The sequence below is a fragment of the Scyliorhinus torazame genome, chromosome 4, assembly GCF_047496885.1.
Source record: "Scyliorhinus torazame isolate Kashiwa2021f chromosome 4, sScyTor2.1, whole genome shotgun sequence".
NCBI lineage: Eukaryota > Metazoa > Chordata > Chondrichthyes > Carcharhiniformes > Scyliorhinidae > Scyliorhinus > Scyliorhinus torazame.
The window spans coordinates 46,899,233-46,914,106 of NC_092710.1; the positions used below are offsets into that span (position 1 = coordinate 46,899,233).

Sequence of the window (14,874 nt, forward strand, 5' to 3'; positions counted from 1 at the left end):
TTCCGGGCGGATCGGAAGCTGGTGGTATGCGGACTTCAGATCTACCGTGGAGAAAACCCAATAGTGTGCAATCTGATTAACCATGACCGCTATGCGGGGAAGGCGATACGCATCGAGTTGCGTGTACCGATTTATGGTCTGGCTGTAGTCTACAACCATCCGGTTCTTTTCCCCGGTCCTGACGACCACCAGGGGACTATAACTGGCCTCGATGATATCCTCCCTCAAGAGCCGCTGGATCTCTGACTTGATAAAAGTCCTGTCCTGGGCACTGTACACTGTCCTGGTGGCGACGGGTTTACAGTCGGGTCGCAAAGAGCGAGGGAGGGGCGAGCTTAAGGGTCGCGAGGCTACATACGGTGGGAGGGGGTAGGGGTCCGCCAAACTTCAGGGTCAGGCTTCTGAGGTAGCACTGGAAATCCAGTCCTAACAGGAGAGGAGCGCAGAGATGGGGGAGGACATATAGTTTAAAATTAGCGTACTCGCCGCCCTGTATCGTGAGGTTCGTGACACAGTACCCCTGGATCTGCACTGAATGTGATCCGGAAGCAAGGGAGATTGTTTGGGATGCGGGGGAAATCTGGAGGGAACAGCGCCTTACCGTGTCCGGATGGATAAAGCTCTCCATGCTCCCAGAGTCAAACAGAAAGGGCGTTTCGTGCCCATTGACCCAAACGGTCATCATGGAGTTCTTGAGGTGCTTGGGCCGTGACTGGTCGAGAGTGACAGCGCCAAGCTGCGGGTAGCTGGCGTGGTCGGTGGTAGCGGGGTGGTCCCAAGATGGCAGCTAAAATGGCGGCCCCCGTCGGTCGCACGTGTCGGGCGGCGTTGAAGATGGCGGTCAAATGGCGGCCCCCGTCGGTCGTACGTGTCGGGTGGCGTTGAAGATATCGGCCAAGATGGCGGCCCCATGAGTCGCACGTGTCGGGTAGTGTTAAAAATGGCGGCCCCCACGGATAGCACGAGGCGGATGACACATCAGAAGGGGGCGGTACCGGCAGGAACACAGCCACGCTGCGGGGTCTGCGGACCTGTGAGTCGGGCCTGCGATTTTGAAACTTTGGGTCGGGCCAAACAGACTTTGGCAAAATGTCCTTTCTTGCCGCAGTCGCTGCAGGTCGTGTTCCGAGCTGGGCAACGCTGCCTGGGATGCTGGTTCTGGCCGCAGAAATAGGAAGGCGCCACCCCCCAGGTTGGGCGGGCAGCCGCGCGGCACAGGCCTGGGCCACCCTCGGGACTAATCGAAGACGCAACCAAGGAACCTGGGACACCCTCGGGCCGGGTGATGGTCACGCCTCCGCTGCCCATGAGGAAATCGCGTGGTCGGAGGGGAAAGCATTTAGGCTATGGAAGGCTTCCTCTAATTAGGTGGATAGTTTTACCGTCTCGTCTAGGCCGAGGGCGCCCTTTTCGAGCAGGCGCTGTCTGACATAGTTGGAGCAGACTCCAGCCACATAGGTGTCCCGGATGGCGAGTTCCATGTGCTGCGAGGCCGTGACGTCCTTGCAGTTAAAATTTCGAGTGAGTACCCTCAGGTCGCGTAGATATTCCTCCAGCGTTTCCCCAGGGCATTGACAACGTACGGTGAGGAGATGCCGCGCGAACGCTTCATTCACCGGCCTCACGTAATGTCTTTTCAGGATCGCGACCGTGTCTGCGTATGTGGTCGCGTCTTCGATTTGTACCGAGATTCTGTGGCTCACCCGGGCGTGGAGGAGACTCAGCTAATGTGCCTCAGTGACGGCGGGCGAGGAGGAGGCGGCGAGGTAGGCCTCAAAGCAGCGGAGACAGTGTGAAAAGATTCCTTTGGCTTCAGTTGCCTGTGGGTCGAGTTCCAGTCGATCAGGTGTGAGGGTGGCTTCCATTGCGATATCTTAGCTTATTAAATTGATGCGATCATCAATTCACACGAGACGATTAGTAGTGCCTGCCTGCGACTGCTCTGTACTGAGTGCCGCCTACAAGCTGCAGATTTATATACCACCCCTGAGGGGGCGGAGCCCACAAGGGCATCAACATAATACAATACAATGCAGTGGTGAATTGTAGTAGCAATACGTTCACCACAAGGACAAAGTAAGTTGCGTGAAAAATGGGAGCTAAGGAAGGTTTGAATAAAGTTTGACATAAAGCAAACTTCAAGGTCGGTGCCACAGAGATTTTGCCAACAATTTCTGCATTCATCATTAAATTGGGAGCATTGCTTCACAGGCTACTTGCTTGGACCTAAAGGCATGAAAGCACTGCTTAAATTTGAAGTCAGGATCTCCTGTTTACAAGACAGGCGCTTTAACCATCTAAGCCACAGCACCAATCTGCAAGACAACTTTGCAAGTGTAGAACAGATTTCAATTGTTTTGATTAAACATCGGTATTGTTGATTTCTCCTGCTGACTTTGAGAGTGCAAACTAAAATATTCATCGTCACTGGGCTTTTGAAACTGTAAAGATTGCAGTTATTTCTGAAAGTTATTAATTTAAAAGCAGTTCTGCAGGAAAGAAGTATACAAACAGGAAATATTTTGTGAATTGGGAAGTGATTAAACATGGCCAGAAAACTACAGTGGTATAATGCAGGACAAGACAAGGAGAGAGTTTTACATTCACTGAAAATCTAGCAAAAATTCTTGAAAATTCTGGACGGCTGTTGCAATTTGGCAAACACGACGTTGTCACGGTTCATCCACTTTCCCAAAAGCACCCTGCATTCTTTATTCTTTTTTCCTGTCGTTCATTGGGAACAAAAACACCTTGAGACAAAGTTGAAGCCCAGGCAGGGACTTAAACCCATCGATCTTCAGATTAAAAGTCAGATGCTCTACCGACTGCGCTTCCAGGGCCCATTCCAAACGCAGTCTTATAGCTCACTTCAAAGTCTCATATTGTATATTTTGAATTTCCTTCAATGGTAATTCAGCCTCACCAGCACATTTCCCTCGCAAGCAGACCGGCAGCCTCCCTTTGGCTTCCTTTCTCAAATTCTACAGCTTATACTCGCTTTTTACCAGTGACTTGTGATGTGACAACTGTTTACTCAGGGACCTGCACTGAGACTTCAAAACTTTGAAGATTACGTTTAGTTCGGTGAGATCTGAGTGGGAAGCTACAGAGACAAAGGTTGTATTTTCAGAGAGGGAATAAAAGGTATCATCTGGTGTTTGTTGTGGCAGAGTGTGAACGTAAATAAATTCATCTAGTAAACTAGCAAATTATGCAAATCGCAAAGTTTCAGGATATAAATAGATCTGTCAGCACCACATCATCATGGAAAATAACCCCAAACTTTATTTCGCCCGAGTCGTTCTTGCAAACGTGCAGCAACATAAATCGTTCAATATAAAAGCAAATTACTGCGGATGTAAAATCTGAAAGAAAAACAGGAAATGATGGAAAATCTCAGCGGGTCTGGTACCACCTGTGAAGAGAGAACCGAGTTAACATTTCGAGTCTGGGTTACTCTTCGTCACAGTAAATGAATTAATCATTCAATCGTTGCTCACAGATGTCGCTAAAAAACATTCAAAATGTTCCTTCAGGATTACCGGAGGTAAATCCTGTCATGCATTCAAAGAAAATACTGCGGATGTTGCGAATCTGCAGGAGAAGCTAAACATGATAGGATTGAAGCTCAAAAAATCAGAGGATATATGTGGAGCCAGACACAGAGTTAACATTTCAAATCCGTGTGATCCTTAATCAGAGCTGAAGTGAGGAGTAAATGCAATGGATTAGATGATAAAATGGAAGTTGCGTGAAAAATGGAGCTATGAAAGGTTTGACGTAAGAGGAGAGAAAACACCTTCAAGGTTAGTGCCATGGAGATTTTGCCAAGACATTCTGCATTCACAAATAAATTGGGAGCTTTTCGTCACAGGTTACCTGTTTTGACGTAAAGGTGTAAAGGCATTGCTGAGATTCGATCTCAGGATCGCCTGTTTATTAGACAGGCACTTTAACCATCTAAGCCACAGTACCAACTTGCAAATTTGCTCTGCAAGTTTGGAACAGATTTCCATTATTTTGATTACACCTCAGTATTGTTGATTTCTCATGCTGACTTTCAGAGTGCAAATTAAAATATTCATCGGCACTGGACTTTTGAAACTGTAAAAATTGCAGTTATTTCTGAAAGTTATTAGATTATAGCATTCTGCAGGGAAGAAGTAAACAAACAGGAAATATTTTGTGAAATGGAAGTAATTAAACATGACCACAAAACTATAGTGTTATAATGCAGGACAAGACCAGGAGAGAGTTTTTACATGAACTGAATATCTAGCAAAAATTCTTGAAATTTGTCGACGGCAATTGCAATTTGACAACACGACGTTGTCACGGTTCATCCACTTTCCCAAAATCACCCTGCATTCTTTATTTTTTTTTCCTGTCGTTCATTGGGAACAAAAACGGCTTGAGACAAAGTTGATGCCCAGGCAGGGACTTAAACCCATCGATCTTCAGATTAAAAGTCAGATGCTCTACCGACTGCGCTTCCAGGGCCCATTCCAAACGCAGTCTTATAGCTCACTTCAAAGTCTCATATTGTATAATTTGAATTTCCTTCAATTGTAATTCAGCCTCACCAGCACATTTCCCTCGCAAGCAGACCGGCAGCCTCCCTTTGGCTTCCTTTCTCAAATACTTCAGCTTGTACTCGCTTTTTACCAGTGACTTGTGATGTGACAACTGTTTACCCAGGGACCTGCACTGGGACTTCAAGACTTTGAAGATTACGTTTAGTTCGGTGAGATCTGAGTGGGAAGCTACAGAGACAAAGATTGTATTTTGAGAGAGGGAATAAAAGGTATCATCTGGTGTTTGTTGTGGCAGAGTGTGAACGTAAATAAATTCATCTAGTAATCTAGCAAATCATGCAAATCGCAAAGTTTCAGGATATAAATAGATCTGTCAGCACAACATCATCATGGAAAATAAACCCATCCTTTATCCCGCCCGAGTCGTTCTTGCAAAGGTGCAGCAACATAAATCGTTCAATATAAAAGCAAATTACTCGGATGTAAAATCTGAAGGAAAAACAGGAAATGATGGAAAATCTCAGCGGGTCTGGCACCACCTGTGAAGACAGAACCGAGTTAACATTTCGAGTCCGGGTCACTCTTCGTCACAGTAAATCAATTAATCATTCAATCGTTGCTCACAGATGTCGCTAAAAAACATTCAAAATGTTCCTTCAGGATTACCGGAGGTAAATCCTGTCATGCATTCAAATAAAATACTGCGGATGTTGCGAATCTGCATGAGAAGCGAAACAGGATAGGATTGAAGCTCAAAAATTCAGAGGATATATGTGGAGCCAGACACAGAGTTAACATTTCAAATCCGTGTGATCCTTAATCAGAGCTGAAGTGAGGAGTAAATGCAATGGAGTAGATGAGAAAATGGAAGTTGCGTGAAAAATGGAGCTATGAAAGGTTTGACATAAGAGTAGGGAGAGCATCTTCAAGGTTCGTGCCATGGAGATTTTGCCAATAAAATCAGCATTCACCATTAAATTGGGAGCTTTTCATAACAGGTTACTTGTTTTGACGTAAAGGTATAAAGGCACTGCTGAGATTTGAACTCAGGATGTTCTGAGTTCAAATCAGGCGCATTAACCATCTAAGCCACAGCACCTACTGGCAGACCAGCTCTGCAAGTTTGGAGCAGATTTCCATTATTTTGATTACCGCTCAGTATTGTTGATTTCTCATGCTGACTTTGAGAGTGCAAATTTCATTGGCACTGGACTTTTGAAACTGCAAAAATTGCTGTTATTTCTGAAAGTTATTAGATTATAGCATTCTGCAGGGACTAGTAAACAAACAGGAAATATTTTGTGAATTGGAAGTAATTAAACATAACCACAAAACTATAGTGGTATAATGCAGGACAAGACCAGGAGAGAGTTTTGACATTAACTGAAAATCTAGCAAAAATTCTTGAAAGTTGTCGGCGGCAATTGCAATTTGGCAAACACGATGTTGTCACGGTTCATCCACTTTCCCAAAATCACCCTGCATTTTTTACTTTTTTTTCCTGTCGTTCATTGGGAACAAAAACACCTTGAGACAAAGTTGAAGCCCAGGCAGGGACTTAAACCCATCGATCTTCAGATTAAAAGTCAGATGCTCTACCGACTGCTCTTCCAGGGCCCATTCCAAACGCAGTCTTATAGCTCACTTCAAAGTCTCATATTGTATAATTTGAATTTCCTTCAATTGTAATTCAGCCTCACCAGCACATTTCCCTCGCAAGCAGACCGGCAGCCTCCCTTTGGCTTCCAGTCTCAAATTCTTCAGCTTGTACTCGCTTTTTACCAGTGACTTGTGATGTGACAACTGTTTACCCAGGGACCTGCACTGGGACTTCAAGACTTTGAAGATTACGTTTAGTTCGGTGAGATCTGAGTGGGAAGCTACAGAGACAAAGATTGTATTTTGAGAGAGGGAATAAAAGGTATCATCTGGTGTTTGTTGTGGCAGTGTGTGAACGTAAATAAATTCATCTAGTAATCTAGCAAATTATGCAAATCGCAAAGTTTCAGGATATAAATAGATCTGTCAGCACCACATCATCATGGAAAATAACCCCATCCTTTATCCCGCCCGAGTCGTTCTTGCAAACGTGCAGCAACATAAATCGTTCAATTTAAAAGCAAATTACTGCGGATGTAAAATCTGAAAGAAAAACAGGAAATGATGGAAAATCTCAGCGGGTCTGGCACCACCTGTGAAGAGAGAACCGAGTTAACATTTCGAGTCCGTGTCACTCTTCGTCACAGTAAATCAATTAATCATTCAATCGTTGCTCACAGATGTCGCTAAAAAACAATCAAAATGTTCCTTCAGGATTACCGGAGGTAAATCCTGTCATACATTCAAAGAAAATACTGCGGATGTTGCGAATCTGCATGAGAAGCTAAACAGGATAGGATTGAAGCTCAAAAATTCAGAGGATATATGTGGAGCCAGACACAGAGTTAACATTTCAAATCCGTGTGATCCTTAATCAGAGCTGAAGTGAGGAGTAAATGCAATGGAGTAGATGAGATGGAGTAGATGAGAAAATGGAAGTTGCGTGAAAAATGGAGCTATGAAAGGTTTGACATAAGAGTAGGGAGGGCATCTTCAAGGTTAGTGCCATGGAGATTTGGCCAATAGACTCTGCATTCAACATTAAATTGGGAGCTTTTCATAACAGGTCACTTGTTTTGACGTAAAGGTATAAATGCACGGCGGAGATTTGAACTCAGGATCTCCTGTTTACTAGACAGGCGCTTTAACCATCTAAGCCACAGCGCCTACTTGCCCATCAGCTCTGCAAGTTTGGAGCAGATTTCCATTATTTTGATTACCGCTCAGTATTGTTGATTTCTCATGCTGACTTTGAGAGTGCTAATTTCATTGGCACTGGACTTTTGAAACTGCAAAAATTGCAGTTATTTCTGAAAGTTATTAGATTATAGCATTCTGCAGGGAAAAGTAAACAAACAGGAAATATGTTGTGAATTTGAAGTAATTAAACATGACCACAAAACTATTGTGATACAATGCAGGACAAGACCAGGAGAGAGTTTATACATTAACTGAAAATCTAGCAGAAATTCTTGAAAGTTGTCGACGCCAATTGCAATTTGGCAAACATGACATTGTCACAGTTCATCCACTTTCCCAAAATCACCCTGCATTCTTTATTCTTTTTTCCTGTCGTTCATTGGGAACAAAAACGGCTTGAGACAAAGTTGAAGCCCAGGCAGGGACTTAAACCCATCGATCTTCAGATTAAAAGTCAGATGCTCTACCGACTGCGCTTCCAGGGCCCATTCCAAACGCAGTCTTATAGCTCACTTCAAAGTCTCATATTGTATATTTTGAATTTCCTTCAATGGTAATTCAGCCTCACCAGCACATTTCCCTCGCAAGCAGACCGGCAGCCTCCCTTTGGCTTCCTTTCTCAAATTCTTCAGCTTGTTCTCGCTTTTTACAAGTGACTTGTGATGTGACAACTGTTTACCCAGAGACTTGCACTGGGACTTCAAGACTTTGAAGATTACGTTTAGTTCGGTGAGATCTGAGTGGGAAGCTACAGAGACAAAGATTGTATTTTGAGAGAGGGAATAAAAGGTATCATCTGGTGTTTGTTGTCGCAGTGTGTGAACGTAAATAAATTCATCTAGTAAACTAGCAAATTATGCAAATCGCAAAGTTTCAGGATATATATAGATCTGTCAGCACCACATCATCATGGAAAATAACCCCATCCTTTATCCCGCCCGAGTCGTTCTTGCAAACGTGCAGCAACATAAATCGTTCAATATAAAAGCAAATTACTGCGGATGTAAAATCTGAAAGAAAAACAGGAAATGATGGAAAATCTCAGCGGGTCTGGCACCACCTGTGAAGAGAGAACCGAGTTAACATTTCGAGTCCGGGTCACTCTTCGTCACAGTAAATCAATTAATCATTCAATCGTTGCTCACAGATGTCGCTAAAAAACATTCAAAATGTTCCTTCAGGATTACCGGAGGTAAATCCTGTCATGCATTCAAAGAAAATACTGCAGATGGTGCGAATCTGCATGAGAAGCTAAACATGATAGGATTGAAGCTCAAAAATTCAGAGGATATATGTGGAGCCAGACACAGCGTTAACATTTCAAATCCGTGTGATCCTTAATCAGAGCTGAAGTGAGGAGTAAATGCAATGGAGTAGATGAGATGGAGTAGATGAGGAAATGGAAGTTGCGTGAAAAATGGAGCTATGAAAGGTTTGACATTCGAGGAGGGAGGGCATCTTCAAGGTAAGTGCCATGGAGATTTTGTCAATAAACTCTGCATTCACCATTAAATTGGGAGCTTTTCATAACGCGTTCCTGGCTTTGACAGAAAGGTATAAAGGCACTGCTGAGATTTGAACTCAGGATCTCCTGTTTACTAGACAGGCGCTTTAACCATCTAAGCCACAGCGCCTACTTGCACACCAGCTCTGCAAGTTTGGAGCAGATTTCCATTATTTTGATTACGCTCAGTATTGTTGATTTCTCATACTGACTTTGAGAGTGCAAATTTCATTGGCACTGGACTTTTGAAACCGCAAAAATTGCAGTTATTTCTGAAAGTTATTAGATTATAGCATTCTGCAGGGAGAAGTAAACAAACAGGAAATATTTTGTGAATTGGAAGTAATTAAACATGACCACAAAACTATTGTGATACAATGCAGGACAAGACCAGGAGAGAGTTTATACATTAACTGAAAATCTAGCAGAAATTCTTGAAAGTTGTCGACGCCAATTGCAATTTGGCAAACACGACGTTGTCACAGTTCATCCACTTTCCCAAAATCACCCTGCATTCTTTATTCTTTTTTCCTGTCATTCATTGGGAACAAAGACGCCTTGAGACAAAGTTGAAGCCCAGGCAGGGACTGAAACCCATCGATCTTCAGATTAAAAGTCAGATGCTCTACCGACTGCGCTTCCAGGGCCCATTCCAAACGCAGTCTTATAGCTCACTTCAAAGTCTCATATTGTATATTTTGAATTTCCTTCAATGGTAATTCAGCCTCACCAGCACATTTCCCTCGCAAGCAGACCGGCAGCCTCCCTTTGGCTTCCTTTCTCAAATTCTTCAGCTTGTTCTCGCTTTTTACCAGTGACTTGTGATGTGACAACTGTTTACCCAGGGACCTGCACTGGGACTTCAAGACTTTGAAGATTACGTTTAGTTCGGTGAGATCTGAGTGGGAGGCTACAGAGACAAAGATTGTATTTTGAGAGAGGGAATAAAAGGTATCATCTGGTGTTTGTTATGGCAGAGTCTGAACGTAAATAAATTCATCTAGTAAACTAGCAAATTATGCAAATCGCAAAGTTTCAGGATAAAAATAGATCTGTCAGCACCACATCATGATGGAAAATAACCCCATCCTTTATACCGCCCGAGTCGTTCTTGCAAACGTGCAGCAACATAAATCGTTCAATATAAAAGCAAATTACTGCGGATGTAAAATCTGAAAGAAAATCAGGAAATGATGGAAAATCTCAGCGGGTCTGGCACCATGTGTGAAGAGAGAACCGAGTTAACATTTCGAGTCCGGGTCACTCTTCGTCACAGTAAATCAATTAATCATTCAATCGTTGCTCACAGATGTCGCTAAAAAACATTCAAAATGTTCCTTCAGGATTACCGGAGGTAAATCCTGTCATGCATTCAAAGAAAATACTGCGGATGTTGCGAATTTGCATGAGAAGCTAAACATGATCGAATTGAAGCTCAAAAATTGAGAGGATATATGTGGAGCCAGACACAGCGTTAACATTTCAAATCCGTGTGATCCTTAATCAGAGCTGAAGTGAGGAGTAAATGCAATGGAGTAGATGAGATGGAGTAGATGAGAAAATGGAAGTTGCGTGAAAAATGGAGCTGTGAAAGGTTTGACATTAGAGTAGGGTGGGCATTTTCAAGGTTAGTGCCATGGAGATTTTGCCAATAACCTCTGCATTCACCATTAAATTGGGAGCTTTTCATAACAGGTCACTTGTTTTGACGTAAAGGTACAACTGCACTGCTGAGATTTGAACTCAGGATCTCCTGTTTATTAGATAGGCGCTTTAACCACCTAAGCCACAGCGCCTACTTGCACATCAGCTCTGCAAGTTTGGAGCAGATTTCCATTATTTTGATTACCGCTCAGTATTGTTGATTTCTCATGCTGACTTTGAGAGTGCTAATTTCATTGGCACTGGACTTTTGAAACTGCAAAAATTGCTGTTATTTCTGAAAGTTATTAGATTATGGCATTCTGCAGGGAAAAGTAAACAAACAGGAAATATGTTGTGAATTTGAAGTAATTAAACATGACCACAAAACTATTGTGATACAATGCAGGACAAGACCAGGAGAGAGTTTATACATTAACTGAAAATCTAGCAGAAATTCTTGAAAGTTGTCGACGCCAATTGCAATTTGGCAAACATGACATTGTCACAGTTCATCCACTTTCCCAAAATCACCCTGCATTCTTTATTCTTTTTTCCTGTCGTTCATTGGGAACAAAAATGGCTTGAGACAAAGTTGAAGCCCAGGCAGGGACTTAAACCCATCGATCTTCAGATTAAAAGTCAGATGCTCTACCGACTGCGCTTCCAGGGCCCATTCCAAACGCAGTCTTATAGCTCACTTCAAAGTCTCATATTGTATATTTTGAATTTCCTTCAATGGTAATTCAGCCTCACCAGCACATTTCCCTCGCAAGCAGACCGGCAGCCTCCCTTTGGCTTCCTTTCTCAAATTCTTCAGCTTGTTCTCGCTTTTTACCACTGACTTGTGATGTGACAACTGTTTACCCAGGGACCTGCACTGGGACTTCAAGACTTTGAAGATTACGTGAGATCTGAGTGGGAAGCTACAGAGACAAAGATTGTATTTTGAGAGAGGGAATAAAAGGTATCATCTGGTGTTTGTTGTCGCAGTGTGTGAACGTAAATAAATTCATCTAGTAAACTAGCAAATTATGCAAATCGCAAAGTTTCAGGATAAAAATAGATCTGTCAGCACCACATCATCATGGAAAATAACCCCATCCTTTATCCCGCCCGAGTCGTTCTTGCAAACGTGCAGCAACATAAATCGTTCAATATAAAAGCAAATTACTGCGGATGTAAAATCTGAAAGAAAAACAGGAAATGATGGAAAATCTCAGCGGGTCTGGCACCACCTGTGAAGAGAGAACCGAGTTAGCATTTCGAGTCCGGGTCACTCTTCGTCACAGTAAATCAATTAATCATTCAATCGTTGCTCACAGATGTCGCTAAAAAACATTCAAAAAGTTCCTTCAGGATTACCGGAGGTAAATCCTGTCATGCATTCAAAGAAAACACTGCAGATGGTGCGAATCTGCATGAGAAGCTAAACATGATAGGATTGAAGCTCAAAAATTCAGAGGATATATGTGGAGACAGACACAGCGTTAACATTTCAAATCCGTGTGATCCTTAATCAGAGCTGAAGTGAGGAGTAAATGCAATGGAGTAGATGAGATGGAGTAGATGAGGAAATGGAAGTTGCGTGAAAAATGGAGCTATGAAAGGTTTGACATTAGAGTAGGGAGGGCATCTTCAAGGTAAGTGCCATGGAGATTTTGCCAATAAACTCTGCATTCACCATTAAATTGGGAGCTTTTCATAACACGTTCCTGGTTTTGACAGAAAGGTATAAAGGCACTGCTGAGATTTGAACTCAGGATCTCCTGTTTACTAGACAGGCGCTTTAACCATCTAAGCCACAGCGCCTACTTGCACACCAGCTCTGCAAGTTTGGAGCAGATTTCCATTATTTTGATTACGCTCAGTATTGTTGATTTCTCATACTGACTTTGAGAGTGCAAATTTCATTGGCACTGGACTTTTGAAACTGCAAAAATTGCAGTTATTTCTGAAAGTTATTAGATTATAGCATTCTGCAGGGAGAAGTAAACAAACAGGAAATATTTTGTGAATTGGAAGTAATTAAACATGACCACAAAACTATTGTGATACAATGCAGGACAAGACCAGGAGAGAGTTTATACATTAACTGAAAATCTAGCAGAAATTCTTGAAAGTTGTCGACGCCAATTGCAATTTGGCAAACACGACGTTGTCACAGTTCATCCACTTTCCCAAAATCACCCTGCATTCTTTATTCTTTTTTCCTGTCATTCATTGGGAACAAAGACGCCTTGAGACAAAGTTGAAGCCCAGGCAGGGACTGAAACCCATCGATCTTCAGATTAAAAGTCAGATGCTCTACCGACTGCGCTTCCAGGGCCCATTCCAAACGCAGTCTTATAGCTCACTTCAAAGTCTCATATTGTATATTTTGAATTTCCTTCAATGGTAATTCAGCCTCACCAGCACATTTCCCTCGCAAGCAGACCGGCAGCCTCCCTTTGGCTTCCTTTCTCAAATTCTTCAGCTTGTTCTCGCTTTTTACCAGTGACTTGTGATGTGACAATGTTTACCCAGGGACCTGCACTGGGACTTCAAGACTTTGAAGATTACGTTTAGTTCGGTGAGATCTGAGTGGGAGGCTACAGAGACAAAGATTGTATTTTGAGAGAGGGAATAAAAGGTATCATCTGGTGTTTGTTATGGCAGAGTCTGAACGTAAATAAATTCATCTAGTAAACTAGCAAATTATGCAAATCGCAAAGTTTCAGGATAAAAATAGATCTGTCAGCACCACATCATCATGGAAAATAACTCCATCCTTTATCCCGCCCGAGTCGTTCTTGCAAACGTGCAGCAACATAAATCGTTCAATATAAAAGCAAATTACTGCGGATGTAAAATCTGAAAGAAAATCAGGAAATGATGGAAAATCTCAGCGGGTCTGGCACCATGTGTGAAGAGAGAACCGAGTTAACATTTCGAGTCTGGGTCACTCTTCGTCACAGTAAATCAATTAATCATTCAATCGTTGCTCACAGATGTCGCTAAAAAACATTCAAAATGTTCCTTCAGGATTAGCGGAGGTAAATCCTGTCATGCATTCAAAGAAAATACTGCGGATGTTGCGAATCTGCATGAGAAGCTAAACATGATAGGATTGAAGCTCAAAAATTGAGAGGATATATGTGGAGCCAGACACAGCGTTAACATTTCAAATCCGTGTGATCCTTAATCAGAGCTGAAGTGAGGAGTAAATGCAATGGAGTAGATGAGATGGAGTAGATGAGAAAATGGAAGTTGCGTGAAAAATGGAGCTGTGAAAGGTTTGACATTAGAGTATGGTGGGCATTTTCAAGGTTAGTGCCATGGAGATTTTGCCAATAAACTCTGCATTCACCATTAAATTGGGAGCTTTTCATAACAGGTCACTTGTTTTGACGTAAAGGTACAACTGCACTGCTGAGATTTGAACTCAGGATCTCCTGTTTACTAGATAAGCGCTTTAACCACCTAAGCCACAGCGCCTACTTGCACATCAGCTCTGCAAGTTTGGAGCAGATTTCCATTATTTTGATTACCGCTCAGTATTGTTGATTTCTCATGCTGCCTTTGAGAGTGCAAATTTAATTGGCACTGGACTTTTGAAACTGCAAAAATTGCTGTTATTTCTGAAAGTTATTAGATTATCGCATTCTGCAGGGAAAAGTAAACAAACAGGAAATATCTTGTGAATTTGAAGTAATTAAACATGACCACAAAACTATTGTGATACAATGCAGGACAAGACCAGGAGTGAGTTTTTACATTAACTGAAAATCTAGCAGAAATTCTTGAAAGTTGTCGACGCCAATTGCAATTTGGCAAACATGACGTTGTCACAGTTCATCCACTTTCCCAAAATCACCCTGCATTCTTTATTCTTTTTTACTGTCGTTCATTGGGAACAAAAACGGCTTGAGACAAAGTTGAAGCCCAGGCAGGGACTTAAACCCATCGATCTTCAGATTAAAAGTCAGATGCTCTACCGACTGCGCTTCCAGGGCCAATTCCAAACGCAGCCTTATAGCTCACTTCAAAGTCTCATATTGTATATTTTGAATTTCCTTCAATGATAATTCAGCCTCACCAGCACATTTCCCTCGCAAGCAGACCGGCAGCCTCCCTTTGGCTTCCTTTCTCAAATTCTTCAGCTTGTACTCGCTTTTTACCAGTGACTTGTGATGTGACAACTGTTTACCCAGGGACCTGCACTGGGACTTCAAGACTTTGAAGATTACGTTTAGTTCGGTGAGATCTGAGTGGGAAGCTCCAGAGACAAAGATTGTATTTTGAGAGAGGGAATAAAAGATATCATCTGGTGTTTGTTGTGGCAGTGTGTGAACGTAAATAAATTCATCTAGTAAACTAGCAAATTATGCAAATCGCAAAGTTTCAGGATATAAA

The 14,874-nt window shown here is 42.5% G+C and overlaps 3 non-coding genes across 3 annotated transcripts; all 3 read right to left on the bottom strand.

Moving 5' to 3' along the window:
* Positions 1–8,894: 8,894 nt before the first annotated feature.
* trnat-agu (transfer RNA threonine (anticodon AGU)) lies at positions 8,895–8,968 on the bottom strand. Its single transcript has one exon. It is a non-coding gene; the product is annotated as a tRNA-Thr (tRNA).
* A 1,592-nt stretch (positions 8,969–10,560) lies between these two features.
* Positions 10,561–10,634, bottom strand: trnai-aau (transfer RNA isoleucine (anticodon AAU)). Its single transcript has one exon. It is a non-coding gene; the product is annotated as a tRNA-Ile (tRNA).
* A 1,583-nt stretch (positions 10,635–12,217) lies between these two features.
* trnat-agu (transfer RNA threonine (anticodon AGU)) lies at positions 12,218–12,291 on the bottom strand. Its single transcript has one exon. It is a non-coding gene; the product is annotated as a tRNA-Thr (tRNA).
* Positions 12,292–14,874: the final 2,583 nt, after the last annotated feature.